Source organism: Phyllobates terribilis, unplaced genomic scaffold, assembly GCF_046119375.1.
Source record: "Phyllobates terribilis strain yellow unplaced genomic scaffold, ASM4611937v1 Scaffold_1__5_contigs__length_1240528914, whole genome shotgun sequence".
In the NCBI taxonomy this organism is placed as follows: Eukaryota; Metazoa; Chordata; class Amphibia; order Anura; family Dendrobatidae; genus Phyllobates; species Phyllobates terribilis.
In genome coordinates this window covers 442,186,775-442,200,861 of record NW_027362761.1, presented here as the reverse complement: position 1 = coordinate 442,200,861, position 14,087 = coordinate 442,186,775, and positions in this window count along the sequence as shown.

Here is a 14,087-nt window from a genome sequence, read left to right as displayed (position 1 = left end):
AGTACAGCCAACCCAGTAGATGGAGACTCAATCAGAAGTGTTTACATTTCCCAAAATTAGGGTCTAACACCACCAAAGTGGCATCAATTTGACCACAGTAGAAGTAGTTTAATGGAGACAGAAACCTCTTCCACTACAGCCAAACCCAATACATGGAGACCCAATCAGGATTCTCTACATTTCCAAAAATTAGTGGCAGACACCTGCAAAGTGGCATTAATTTCACTACAGTAGGAATAGTGTAGTTAGAACCAAAACCTCTTCCAGTACAGCCAACCCAGTAGATGGAGACACAATCAGGACTGTTTACATTTAAAAAAATTAGGGCCTAAGACCACCATTTCTGTGGCCTAAAGGTTGGAGATGGTGGAGTTCAACCTCTTAGCTTTGTCATGTGTAGGAGTAAACAATCTTTTACGTGACCACAACTGTGGGACTGAGGGTTGGCTGAAGTGCTGAGAGAGGACAGAGTACGGTGAAACGAACAAACTGCTAGACCGTGAGTGAGGTGCAGTTGGAGATGTTATGGTGGATTGAGAAACATGTGGTGTGCTCAGTGAAACAAACACAGCAGGCATGTCCACTTCTATTACAGCTGACGGGCTCTCACTCAGCCTGACTGGAGCGGGTATACAACAGTAGGTTCTGCTGTTGGAGACAATACCTGGCACGGTAACAGAGGAAGAGGAAGAAACAGCAGATGCGTTTGATGGGGAGAGTGATGGTTGTTTATTGAAAACTAATTTTGAGTTTATCATGTTTGTGTACCCCTTTGTGGAGAACAATATCTGCACCAAATAATTAATTTCACTATAGTATAACTATACTAATGGATGCAGACCAAAACCTCTTCCACTACAGCCAATCCAGGAGATGGAGACCTAACCAGGAGTGATCACATTTCTTTAAATTAGGGCCTAATGCCAACAAAGTGGCATCAATTTCACTACAGTAGAAGTAGTATAATGGAGACCAAAGCTTCTTCCACTACAGCCAACCCAATAGATGGAGACCCAATCAGGATTCTCCCCATTTACAAAAATTAGTGGCAGATGCCAGCAAAGTGGCATCAATTTCACTACAGTAGAAATTGTACAATTAGGAACCAAAACCTCTTCCACTACAGCCAACCCAGCAGATGGAGACTCAATCAGGAGTGCACCATCCTCTCCAGTCGTTCACCACGTGTCAGACTTGTACTCTGTTGTGCAGGTGCACGAGCTGGTCTAAAAAATGTGAAAGGACTCACAGAAATTGCTTCTGCCACTTACACTACTGCTGTTGCTAATATTTTGGTGTTGATTAATTGACGTGCCAGAGGTTGGAAGTGTAGAGCTATGATGCACTCTGTGCCTCACTGCTGGCTTCGGGAAAACCTATCTTAAGGTTGTGCAAAAGCGTGTTTCAATGCTCCAGCATTCGCGGGTCCCTTTCCAGGGCTGGAAGCATCTGGCAAAATTTACTCTTATAACGTGGATCTAACAGGGTGGCAACCCAGTGGTCAGCACTATTTTGAATCATAACTATACGGGGATCATGTTGTAGAATGTGCAGCAAGAACACACTCATATGTCGGGCTCTTTCATGAGGTTCAAGCCCATGCTGTGTGGGTGGCTGGGTAATTCTGATTCTGTTTCCTCTGTCCCCACGCGCCAAACACGAACAGAGAGGGGATGATTATCCTCTTCATGTTCTGACTGTTGCTCGCCCATCACCTCTTCCTCTTCCATTTGTTCCTCGCCTTCACTAACACCTTCACTAACAGCTTTTATGGTATCACCCACCCCCCTCGATCGCAGTGAACCAGCCTCCCTTGGCACCCTGAGATTACCCCTAGTGTATGACGTTAGTAACAGAAGAAAGTATTTTTTTAGTGTGAATGAGGCTTGTATAACATAGAATATATGCTCCAAGATATTTCAAACTCAGATCTAGCCTGATGTATCACATTAGGCACAGTAAAAAAATAGATTTTTTTTTTACTCTGCATGAGCTCTGCATATAGCTGAATTTCACCACCACTAAAGGAATGCTTATAGCAGGGTGTAACACATTTGTGACAGAAAAAAATATTTTGTGGACTCTGGCTCGCTAGACAAAAAATCTATTATAGTAGGTGGCTTTTAACAGAGTGTATCACGTTTGCGACACAAAAAAATCTTATGTGGACTCTGCCTAGCAAGACAAAAAAATTTTTTTTACTCTAAAAACAGCTGAAGTTTACTTACTCTTTGGACAGAAGCACACAAAATAGGGCAATACCGGCCTATAAAAGCATAGAAAGCCAATGCTGCTGCCCCGTGGCCGGAGGAAATGGTTCTTTCAGATGCATAATGGCAAAAATGTAAGCTGTCATGTTCAGGCAGCCTGCGCTGTGGGGATGAAGAGCCTTGGGATTTCAAATGGGTTTTCATTAATACGTGTTTCTGTGCCATATCTTGAGAAACATTCTAGTCAGAAGCAGAAACGCATTTGTGTCACCCTGGCCTGGATGCCACAAATATAATAAAGCTGTGTCTGAGAGCAAAGGGGAGGTTCCCTAGTCAAGGACCATTAGCATGCAAAACCTCCTGTCCCAGGCCAGTAGGGGGAGCAGGCTGCCCCTATAAAAGCTGGAGCTGGGGGCAGGGTTAGGAGAGAACTGGACAACCTGTCTCTGGATTGAGAGGTGTCCCAGAGCAGGGACAGACAGTTGTGTTGCAGCCTATGAGGCCATGTGGCAGCAGGAGAGCCACGAGCCAGGGACAAGAGGCAAAGCGAGCCTGTCCTGGCAGATAGAGAAACTGATCTACCAGACTTTGGTGTCTGAGGCTGTGAGGATTCCAAGTCCTACAGCAAATAGCCAGTCCGCAGGGGATTGTATGCTCCCTGGCCTAAGAAGCCCGGAGGTTCCGCCACAGCAGAAGGTACCAGCAAAGCCACACCAGGCCAAGAGTAAAAAGGGACCCAAGTCACCAACCATACGGGCGAGAAGACACGGTGAGCTCAGGAACGTGGGCTATTACACCACGAGGAGGGAAATAGCCTGAGAGAGCGCAGAGTGCACGGTAGGCCTACACCTTCACCCTGATCAGGGCCAGCTTCCCACTTGTTCTCAGACATCCAGGCCCCCTCCTAGCCGGGCCTGTTTTTGGGTCGTTTCACCTGTTCTAATAAAGACCCTGAACTGTTTAAGAGGCCTCCGTTTCCTGGCTTTTGCTGTCGGAATCATCCCCTCCATCATCCATTATATACTGCCCTGGGGCCATACTCCTCCCGTGTGGAGTTGTACTATTCAGTGCTGCACATCTACATCTGCCCCAGCGGTCTGCACTGCAGCGGCGGTTAGCCCGGACCGCAATCCATGGGTGGCGTAGTCGGACATTGCAAAACATATAGAAGACTGCCACTGGTCTGACCACCCTGAGCCACGGACCGGGTTGCCACTACTACCCCCATCATTGCCCTGTTGCCCGGATCCGAGTGCCCTACGGCCCAGGGGGCGAGTCACATTGATATTTGTAAAAATCGATTTGGAATCCCAAGGCTCTTCATTCCCGCAACACAGCCCGCCTAAACATGACAGTATCCATTTCTGACATTTTTACAACATTGACATTATTTTAAAAACTTAAAAAAATTGCAGACACAGTTGTGCTCAAAAGTTACATACCCCGGCAGAATTTTTCCTTTCTTGGCCTTGTTTCAGAGAATATGAATGAAAACAAAAAAAATTTTTTCTCCACTCATGGTTGTTGGTTGAGTGAAGCCATTTATTGTCAAACTACTGTGTTTTCTCTTTTTAAATCTCAATGACAACCAAAAAACATCCAAATGACTCTGTTCAAAAGTTCACATACCCTGGTGATTTTGGCCTGATAACATGCACAGAATTTGACACAAATGGGATTGAATGTCTTCTAAAGGTAACATCCTCACCTCTTATATGTTTGCTTTCAATCAGTGTGTGTGCATAAAAGCTGAGTGAGTTTCTGGGATCCAGATAGAATCTTGCATCCTTCATCCAGCCACTGACATTTCTGGATTGTGAGTCATGAGGAAAGCAAAAGAATTGTTAACGGATCTACGGGAAAAGGTAGTTGAGCTGTATAACACAGGAAAGGGATACAAAAAAATATCCAAGGAATTTATAATGCCAGTCAGCAGCATTCAAACTGTGATTACTAAATGGAAAATCAGGGGCTCTGTAAAAACCAAACCACGGTCAGGTAGACCAACAAAAATTTCGGCCACATCTGCCAGCAAAAATTGTTTGGCATGCAAAGAAAAACCTACAAATAACATCAGATGAAATTCAGGACTCTCTGAAAACTAGCGGTGTGGCTGTTTCAAGATGCACAATAAGGAGGCACTTGAAGAAAAATGGGCTGCATGGTCGAATCGCCACAAGAAAGCCATTACTGCACAAATGCCACAAAGTATCTCTCCTACAATATGCCAAATAGCACAGAAACAAGCCTCAAAACTTCTGGAACAAGGTGATTTGGAGTGATGAGACCAAAATTTAACTTTTTGGCCACAACCATAAACGTTACATGTGGAGAGAGGTCCACAAGGCCTATGATGAAGGGAACACCATTCCTACAGTAATGCATGGAGGTGGATCGCTGATGTTTTGGGGATGTGTGAGCTACAAAGGCACAAGATGAATGCAGTACGTTATCAGCAAATACTGGAGGCAAAAATCAGCACTCATCAGTAGTTTTGAGCCACCCCGTAGTGTTCGGGTTTGGTTCGGTTGGTCGAACACCGGCATGTTTGCTGAACAGTTCGTCGAACACCGTCGAACACCGTCGAACACCATCGAACACCGTTAAAACCAATGGCAGGCAAACAAAAACACATAGAAACACATAGAAAACACCTTCAAAGGTGTCCAAAAGCTCAGAAGACACAACTAACACATGGAAAAGTGACAAGTACAAATAGTCATGCGAAAAGAAAAGAGGTGGAGGAGTAAAATGAGGAGGAGACACAGATATAGGCATGTCAAGCCCTTCTAAAATCAAGAAAGGCTGGAGTAAAAATCTAAAATCAGCCTACCAACACCCAGGCGTCGTGACAAGAAAATTAAAAAAATTAATATCTTTAGGTAGAATGGCGGTTCCATTCAGAACACTTTCCTTACAAGAAGTAGTGGTATCCCCGTTGGGAGTCGTGCCAAAAATGGAACACAATACATTCAGACTAATCCACCATTTGTCATATCCAAGGGGCAGGTCAGTAAACGACAACATCGACGCGGAACCAAGTACAGTAGTATATACTGTACCTCCTTTAACAAGGCAATCAGGCGGGTCAAGAAATTGGGAAGGGGCACCCTAATGGCCAAAACAGACATTGAGGGGGCGTTCCGGTTACTTACTACCTGTGCTTCCGCATAGTGTCCGCCTATTGGGCTGCTTCTGGGAAGGAGCATACTATATAGATCGCTGTTTGCCCATGGGGTGCTCCATATCCTGCTCACTATTTGAGGCATTTAGTTGCTTCCTTGAATGGGTCGTCATGGACGTTTCTAAGGGGGCACATATTATCCATTACCTCGAAGACTTCTTATGCTTGAGCCCAAAAGATTTGCCACAGTGTGAATACACGCGGTAGTCCACCTGTGAGAAGGAGAGAGCTGGAGGGAGACTGGACACCACAGAGCCGAGGGGTTAGATGGAGAATGGAAGAAGGAAAGAGTACGAGGGAGGTAAGGGAGTACTGTGGAAGGCCGACCTGAGCTCCCCCACGTTCCTGCTGGGCGGGGAACAGCCCTGGGAAGAAAAGCCGCTTGCACATCCCTTTGAGGTTACGGGTGCGAGCGGGCAGAGGAACTACGCTGGAGTGTGAAGTCGACACGGCCAGGCCGTTCCTGCCCGTGCGATCTCCGTGTCGCCGGGTTTGTGCCAGAGCCGCGATGGACCCTGACGGCCAGCCCCCCTCTCCCAATACTGGTTCCTGTCCGCTGGTGGGTCGAAACCCCCCACAGTGGAGGCAGGTCTAAGCTCTGTAATTTAAATTGGCTCTGTAATTTGAATGAGTACACTTTAAATCCTTTTACAAGGATCTATTGGAGGGCAAGTCTGGTGCCAGCAGCCACGGTAATTCCAGCTCCAATAGCGTCCACTAAAGCTGCTGCAGTTAAAAAAGTTTTCTAAGGATCGAGCTTGGCGGTCCGCCGCAAGGCGTGCTTCCACCAGTCCCAGCCCCTCTGCCTTGGGGCGCCTCCCCGATGCTCTTGACTGAGTGTCCCGGGGGCCCGAAGAGTTTCCTTTGAAAAAATTAAGAGTCCAAAGCACAGATGGTGTAGCTTGCTTAACAGCTGGGCTACTCCGCTAACTAGCAGACACTGCTACTAGGCCCAAAGTATTGCCTGGGCTAGATGCAGTTAAAAATTTGTAATTAGATCTACAGGCGGTGTAGCTTGCTTAATAGCTGGGCTACTCCACTGACTAGCAGACACTGCTACTAGGCCCAAAGTATTGCCTGGGCTAGATGCAGTTAAAAATTGTTATTAGCTACAAAGGCGGTGTAGCTTGCTTCAGATGGGCTACTCCGCTGACTACATGACACTGCTTCTATGCCCAAAAGGATTTACTGGGTTAGATGCAGTAAAAAATTAGAATTAGATGCACAGGCGGTGTAGCTTCCTTCACAGGTGGGCTACTCCGCTGACTACCAGACACTGCTACTAGGCCCAAAGTATTGCCTGGGCTAGATGCAGTTAAAAATTTGTAATTAGATCTACAGGCGGTGTAGCTTGCTTAACAGCTGGGCTACTCCGCTGACTAGCAGACACTGCTACTAGGCCCAAAGTATTGCCTGGGCTAGATGCAGTTAAAAATTTGTAATTAGATCTACAGGCGATGTAGCTTGCTTAACAGCTGGGCTACCCCGCTGACTAGCAGACACTGCTACTAGGCCCAAAGTATTGCCTGGGCTAGATGCAGTTAAAAATTGTTATTAGATACAAAGGCGGTGTAGCTTGCTTCAGATGGGCTACTCCGCTGACTACCAGACACTGCTACAAGGCCCAAAAAGATTTCCTGGCTCATATGCAGTAAAAAATTAGAATTAGATACACAAGCAGTGTAGCTTCCTTCACAGGTGGGCTACTCTGCTGACTACGAGACACTGCTACTAAGCCCAAAAGGATTTACTGGGTTAGATGCAGTTAAAAATTGTTATTAGATACACAGGTGGTGTAGCTTGCTTCAGATGGGCTACTCCACTGACTACCAGACACTGCTACTAGGCCCAAAAGGATTTCCTGGGTTAGATGCAGCAAAAAATTAGAATTAGATACACAGGCGGTGTAGCTTCCTTCACAGGTGGGCTACTCCGCTGACTACCAGACACTGCTACTAGGACCAAAAAGATTTCCTGGGTTAGATGCAGTAAAAAATTAGAATTAGATACACATGCATTGTAGCTTCCATCACAGGTGGGCTACTCCACTGACTACCAGACACTGCTACTAGGCCCAAAATATTTCCTGGGTTAGATGCAGTAAAAAATTAGAATTAGATACACAGGCAGTATAGCTTCCTTCACAGGTGGGCTACTCCGCTGACTACGAGACACTGCTACTATGCCCAAAAGGATTTACTGGGCTAGATGCAGTAAAAAATTGTTATTAGATACACAGGTAGTGTAGCTTGCTTCAGATGGGCTACTCCACTGACTACCAGACACTGCTACAGGCCCAAAAGGATTGGCTGGCTTAGATGCAGTAAAAAATTGGTATTAGATACACAGGTGGTGTAGCTTGCAACACAGATAGGCTACTCCACTGACTAACACACACTGCTAGAGGCCCAAAAGGATTGGCTGAGCTACATTTCGCCAAATGCTGTGAAAAACACTTGCACAGCACTGGCACAGACCTGCCTGGCAAAAAGTGCTATGAACTGCTGTAACCTAGCCCTCAAAAGGGCTGCAATTAGAACTAGTCCCTACTCCCTAAACCTATCTCTCTGTGTAACTGGAAATTTGCTCGCAATTCACACAGTTATACTGTATAGCGCCCACAGCAGCAGCGGTGCCGTCTAACACTCAGCTGCAGCAGTGATAAAATGGTGGCGACAGGGAAAATGGCTGGGTCTTATAGGGCAAGGACATGTGACATGCCCTTGCTTGTGTGAAAAAAAAGCACTTCGCTGCATGTGTGCGCTGCTGATAGGCTGACAGACTGCACCTCCCCACTGTAAATGCGGGAAAGAAAAAAAAAATGGAGATCGGCATTATTTCTGCAGAGATCCATCCCCTGCCCCTCCCCCCGGCCACTCTACACTGAAACTGTCTATTAACATTGATTAACAGTATTACTGTGAAAAAATCCAGTTACGCTTTTGGTACACGAACAGTTATCGAACATAACCTCGAACAGCCAAATTTTTTGCAAATCGTTCGAGTTCGTCGAACGACTCGAACACGGCCCAAAACAGCTCAAATTTAAGATTGGCGAACAGTTCGAGTCGAACAACGCTCATCTCTACTCATCAGCCCGGAAACTGCGCATGGGACGTACTTGGATGTTCCAATATGACAACGATCCAAAACACAAAGCCAAATCGACCTGTCATTGGCTACAGCAGAACAAAGTGAAGGTTCTGGAATGTCCATCTCAGTCTGCTTACCTCAATATCATTGAGCCACTCATGGGAGATCTCAAGCGCGCAGTTCATGCTAGACAGCCCAGGAATTTACAGGATCTGGAGGTTTCCCCCCATACTTCAAAGATATACAGATAGGGAATTTAGATTGTGAGCCCCAATGGGGAGTGATGTGAAACTAATGGTGCTTTATAAGAGAACAAAATAAATAAATGAAATAATAAAACTGTATCATGCCAGTGTAAAGTTGACAAACTGTGTAAGTACATCTCTACTTGTAGAAAAAAAAATACAGATAATACTTACTGATATTATGGCCTATTGTACCAAAAAGACCAAAGAAAAACTCAGTTATACATCATTGACAACTAGAACGCTGCTAAATTTGTAATATGTAGAACATATCTCCGCACCTCCTGCTGTGATGGTAAAGTATACTGCACTCACTGAAGCAGAAAAAGACATCCTCTGGCCATCTGGAAGTCAGCTCTATCCTGATTCTGTGAAACAACACCCAACACCCACTAAAACAACATGCTTTATATTAATGGTTTTGTTTAGCTCTTGCTACCATGTATCTGGCTTGAGATCCCTAAATGTGTTGAGCTATAGCTAAGCCATCAAACAGATGCACTTGTCCTAAACAATCTAGAAAGCTTCAGCAGATATTGTAATGTGCTCACTGGGCCGCCGCCTGACAGGTATAAGAGAGTAACAGCTGCTGAGTGCCTTTCACAGTTGACATCTTCTCTTAATAGTAGCCTTGTGAATCTTCAACGCTGAAATGTTACTTACTAAAAAAAACACTAGAAATATCTTGATCCCCAATAACAGCCGGTATGTTCTCTCTAAACCCTCATTCAACTTATTAGGCTAAAAGTGATGAAGTGAACGATATGTTTGCATTAATTCATGAGAATTAATTAGTACAAATGTAGAGGTCCTTAAAACAAATGTGCTGCTCAGTTACTTTATATGGTCATTAATTTATGCTAGTGGTAAAATTTGAAATCTAAATTCTGCATTTATTCTTGAAATAAACACAAAACAATTATTGGAAATTTGGGAAAATTTGCTACTTCTCTGTTTGCCGAGTTTATTTATAACATTTACTATAATTTTTTTTATGTAATCATAAGACTTGCAGGTGCTTCTCACAAAATTAGAATATCATCAAAAAGTTAATTTATTTCAGTTCTTCAATACAAAAAGTGAAACTCATATTATATAGAGTCATTACAAACAGAGTGATCTATTTCAAGTGTTTATTTCTGTTAGTGTTGATGATTATGGCTTACAGCCAATGAAAACATGAAAGTCATTATCTCAATAAATTAGAATACTTTACAACAACCGCTTGAAAAATGATTTTAAAATCCGAAATGTTGGCCTACTGAAATGTGTGTTCAGTAAATGCACTTAATACTTGGTCGGGGCTCCTTTTGCATCAATTACTGCATCAATGCGGCGTGGCATGGAGGCACCGCTGAGGTGTTATGGAAGCCCAGGTTGCTTTGATAGCAGCCTTCAGCTCGTCTGCATAGTTGGGTCTGGTGTCTCTCATCTTCCTCTTGACAATACCCCATAGATTCTCTATGGAGTTAAGGTTAGGCGAGTTTGCTGGCCAATCAAGCACAGTGATACTGTTGTTTTTAAACCAGGTATTGGTACTTTTGGAAGTCTGGACAGGTGCCAAGTCCTGCTGGAGAATGACATTTCCATCTCCAAAAAGCTTGTCAGCAGAGTAAAGCATGAAATGCTCTAAAATTTCCGGCAGACGGCTGTGCTGATTTTGGTCTTGATAAAACACAGTGGACCTACACCAGCAGATGACATGGCTCCCCAAACCATCACTGATTGTAGAAACTTCACATTAGACCTCAAGGAGTTTGGATTGTGTGCCTCTCCACGCTTCTGCTAGACTCTGGGACCTTGATTTCCAAATGAAATGCAAAATTTACTTTCATCTGAAAACAACACTTTGGACCACTGAGCAACGGTCCAGGTCTTTTTCTCCTTGGCCCAGGTAAGATGCTTCTGGCATTGTCTATTGGTCATGAGTGACTTGACACTGTAACATACCTGGTGGCGGGCTTGCATGGTGCACCATCTCTCACTATGCAAGATCGCAAACTTGATCTTCAGTCCAGTCTGCTAGCCTGGCTTCTGTTCATGCTGTCTGTTTGTCTCTGTTCTGACTGCTTGTGGCGGCGGCCCGGTTGCTTCATGTTTTTTGTAGCTGCTGTGGGCACACCCCTAATGCGTCCTCAGCCTATTGCTGTCTGTCACTGGATATTTAAACCAGCTCCACCTTGAAGCTGGTGCCTGAGCAACTCTTATCCTCAGAGGGCTTCTTGCCTCTGATGTGCCAGGTCCTGTTCTGTTTTTCCTGCCTGTCCGCCTTCCTGGAGGCTGTATTCCCAGGCCTGTCTGAACACGCTCCTAGCCTGTTCGTTCCGCCTTCTGTGGGCCACATACCAAGACCTGTTATCTGTGTCTTCTAGCCTGTTTGTCTGCCATTCTGGGGGCCGCATACCCAGACTCGCTCCTGTATCTCGCTGCAGTGTCAGTTCCTGTCTGAACACTCAGTTCCTGTCTGAACACTCTCCTAGCCTGTTACCTGTTTTTCTCTATGTCCGTACCTTCCCTTTTTCTGCAGAGTCTGAACCTGCGCCTAACTCCTACTCGTTGTCGCTGTACTTCCGTTTGTGAGTTTAGAGTCCACTCGCTACTTCATTGCAAGTACCTTGAGTGTATCTGGTTCTGCTGTTCCCTTCCAGTCTGTTCAGTGTGAACAGAGCCCTGTCCTCTCTGCCTTGCTCACCGCTCCGGCGGTTCCTGCCTGTTCTGCCTTGCTCGCCGCCTCGGAGGTTCCTGCCCGCTCTGCCTTGCTTGCCACACCGGCAGTTCCTACCCGCTCTGCCTTGCTCACCGCTCCAGCGGTTCCTTCCTGCTCTGCCTTGCTCACCGCTTCGGCGGTTCCTTCCTGCTCTGCCTTGCTCACCGCTCTGGCGGTCCCTCTCTGCTCTGCCTTGCTCACCGCTCCGGTGGTTCCTGCCTGCTCTGCCTTGCTCACCGCTCCAGCGGTTCCTGCCTGCTCTGCCTTACTCACTACTCCGGCGGTTCCTGCCTGCTCTGCCTTGCTCACCACTCCGGCGGTTTCTCCCTGCTCTGCTTGCTCACCGCTTCGGCGGTACCTCTCCGCTCCGCCTTGCCCACCGCTCCAGCGGTTCCTCTCTGCTCTGCTTGTCTACCGCATCTGTGGTTCTGTTCCTGAATCCCAGTCTGTACTGGACCCTATCCAGCCTGTGCTCCAACCTGCTAATACCTCCCCGTCTGCATGCCAGCCGTACTTGTCAGTACCCTCCTGTCTGCATACCAGCCGTGCCTGCCAGTATCCTCCTGTCTGCACTCCAGCCGTGCCTGCCAGTGCCCACCTGTCTGCATGCCAGCCGTGCTTGCCAATACCCACCTGTCTGTGTGCCAGCCTAACCTGCCTGTTCCTGTATTCCCCGGTGTGGGTCAACAGCCGTGTCCGGGGTCTGGCCTGGGGTAGCACGTGGTCCCTCTGCTCGGTTCCTCCCTGGTGCACGGCGTCGTTAGCCGTCGTGCGAACTTGGTCGGATCGGGTAGATACTTAGTTACGCCCCTCCAGGCACTCTCCGGTTCATGGCACAGTGGAATCACTAAATCACGCACATGCCAGTCAGCCCGGGCGTGTGCATAACAGACACAAGGAATGCGACACTTGTAGCCCATGTACTGCATACGTCTGTTTGGGGTGGCTCTTGAAGCAATAAATCCAGCAGCAGTCCACTCCTTGTGAATCTCCCTCAAATTTTTGAATGGCCTTTTCTTAACAGTCCTTTCAAGCCTGCGGTTATACCGGTTGCTTGTGCACCTTTTTCTACCACACTTTTCCTTCCACTCAACTTTCCATTAATATGCTTGGATACAACACTCTGTGAACTGCCGGCTTCTTTAACAATGACCTTTTGTGGTTGACATCTTGACATCTGTCAAGTCAGCAGTCTTCCCCATGATTGTGGAGCCTACTGAAACAGGCTAAGGGACCTTTTTAAATGTGTAGGAAGCCTTTGCATGTGTTTTTTGTTAATTATTCTAATTTACTGAGATAATGACTTTTGTATTTTCATGGGCAGTAAGCCATAATTATCAACATTAACAGAAATAAACACTTGAAATAGATCACTCTGTTTGTAATGACGCTATATTTTTGATGATACTCTAATTTTGTGAGAAGCACCTGTATATTTCCTTTAATTTTTAGAGTGTTAGCTTAAAAGTACTGTTGTGCTCCAAAGTTTACATACCCCGGTAGAATTTTTCCTTTCTTGGCCTTGTTTCAGAGAATATGGATGATAACAAAAAAACTTTTTCTCCACTCATGGGTATTACTTGGGTGAAGCCATTTATTGTTAAACTACTGTGTTTTCTCTTTTTAAATCTTAAAGGAGTTTTCCCACAAACAAAAGTTAATTTTAATCAATAGATATTGGAATAATAATAATTTCCACAATTGGATGTGTTTAAATAAAATGTTCCTGTGCTGAGATAATCTAATAAATGTTCCCCTGCTGTGTACTGTGTAATGGCTGTGTCAGACCGTGCAGTAAGATAAGTCTGATCATACAACAGGCACTGGCGGGGGGGAGGGGATGGAATCAAGGCAGACATTACAGCATGTGATTGCAAATGATTATTTCTTTGAAGTAAAGCATTGTTTAAGAACAGGTAGGGAAAAGTTTTACCTCACAAAAAAAATCAGCTGCTATCCCCTGCTGTAATGTCTGTGTATTCTTTTGCTTCTTCACCTACCCAAGAGATGTGGTATGTAGTGATGAGCGAGCACTAAAATGCTCAGGTACTCGTTGCTCGGGTCGAGCACATTGGAATACTCGGGTGCTCCACCCGAGCAACGAGCCCAATGTAAGTCTATGGGAAACTCGAGCATTTTTCAGGCGGTCCCCCTGGAGGTCTGCAGAGGGCCTAAAAATTGCCCAACTCGATGGGACCAGTGCTCAAATGACATGGAAGCAGCACGGGGAAGACCCCTGGAAGCATCTCTGACTCCCAGATCGCTGCTGTCAACAATGTTGTCAGAGTATTACGTCACTTTTACGGACTTGAAAAAAAACATACAAAAAGTAAACCAAAATGGATTTTCCTGGGAAATATGTTAAGGAACAACCTTTCCAGGGTAATGACTTGTATATAAGGCAAAATAAATAACCAAAAACAAAAATACTCCTCCACACCTTGGGCTATGTTCACACGTAGTGTTTTTTATGCGTTTTTGCACTTTTGCATTGCTTTCAACCAAGACAAATGCATTCACCAGGAAATGTCATTTTAACATTTTACAACCTTATCTGGCCATGTGGTGTGTGACACATCATCAGACAAATGCATACAGTGCTGAAAAGACATGGGAACAGCATGAGGAAGACCTCTGGAAGCATCTCT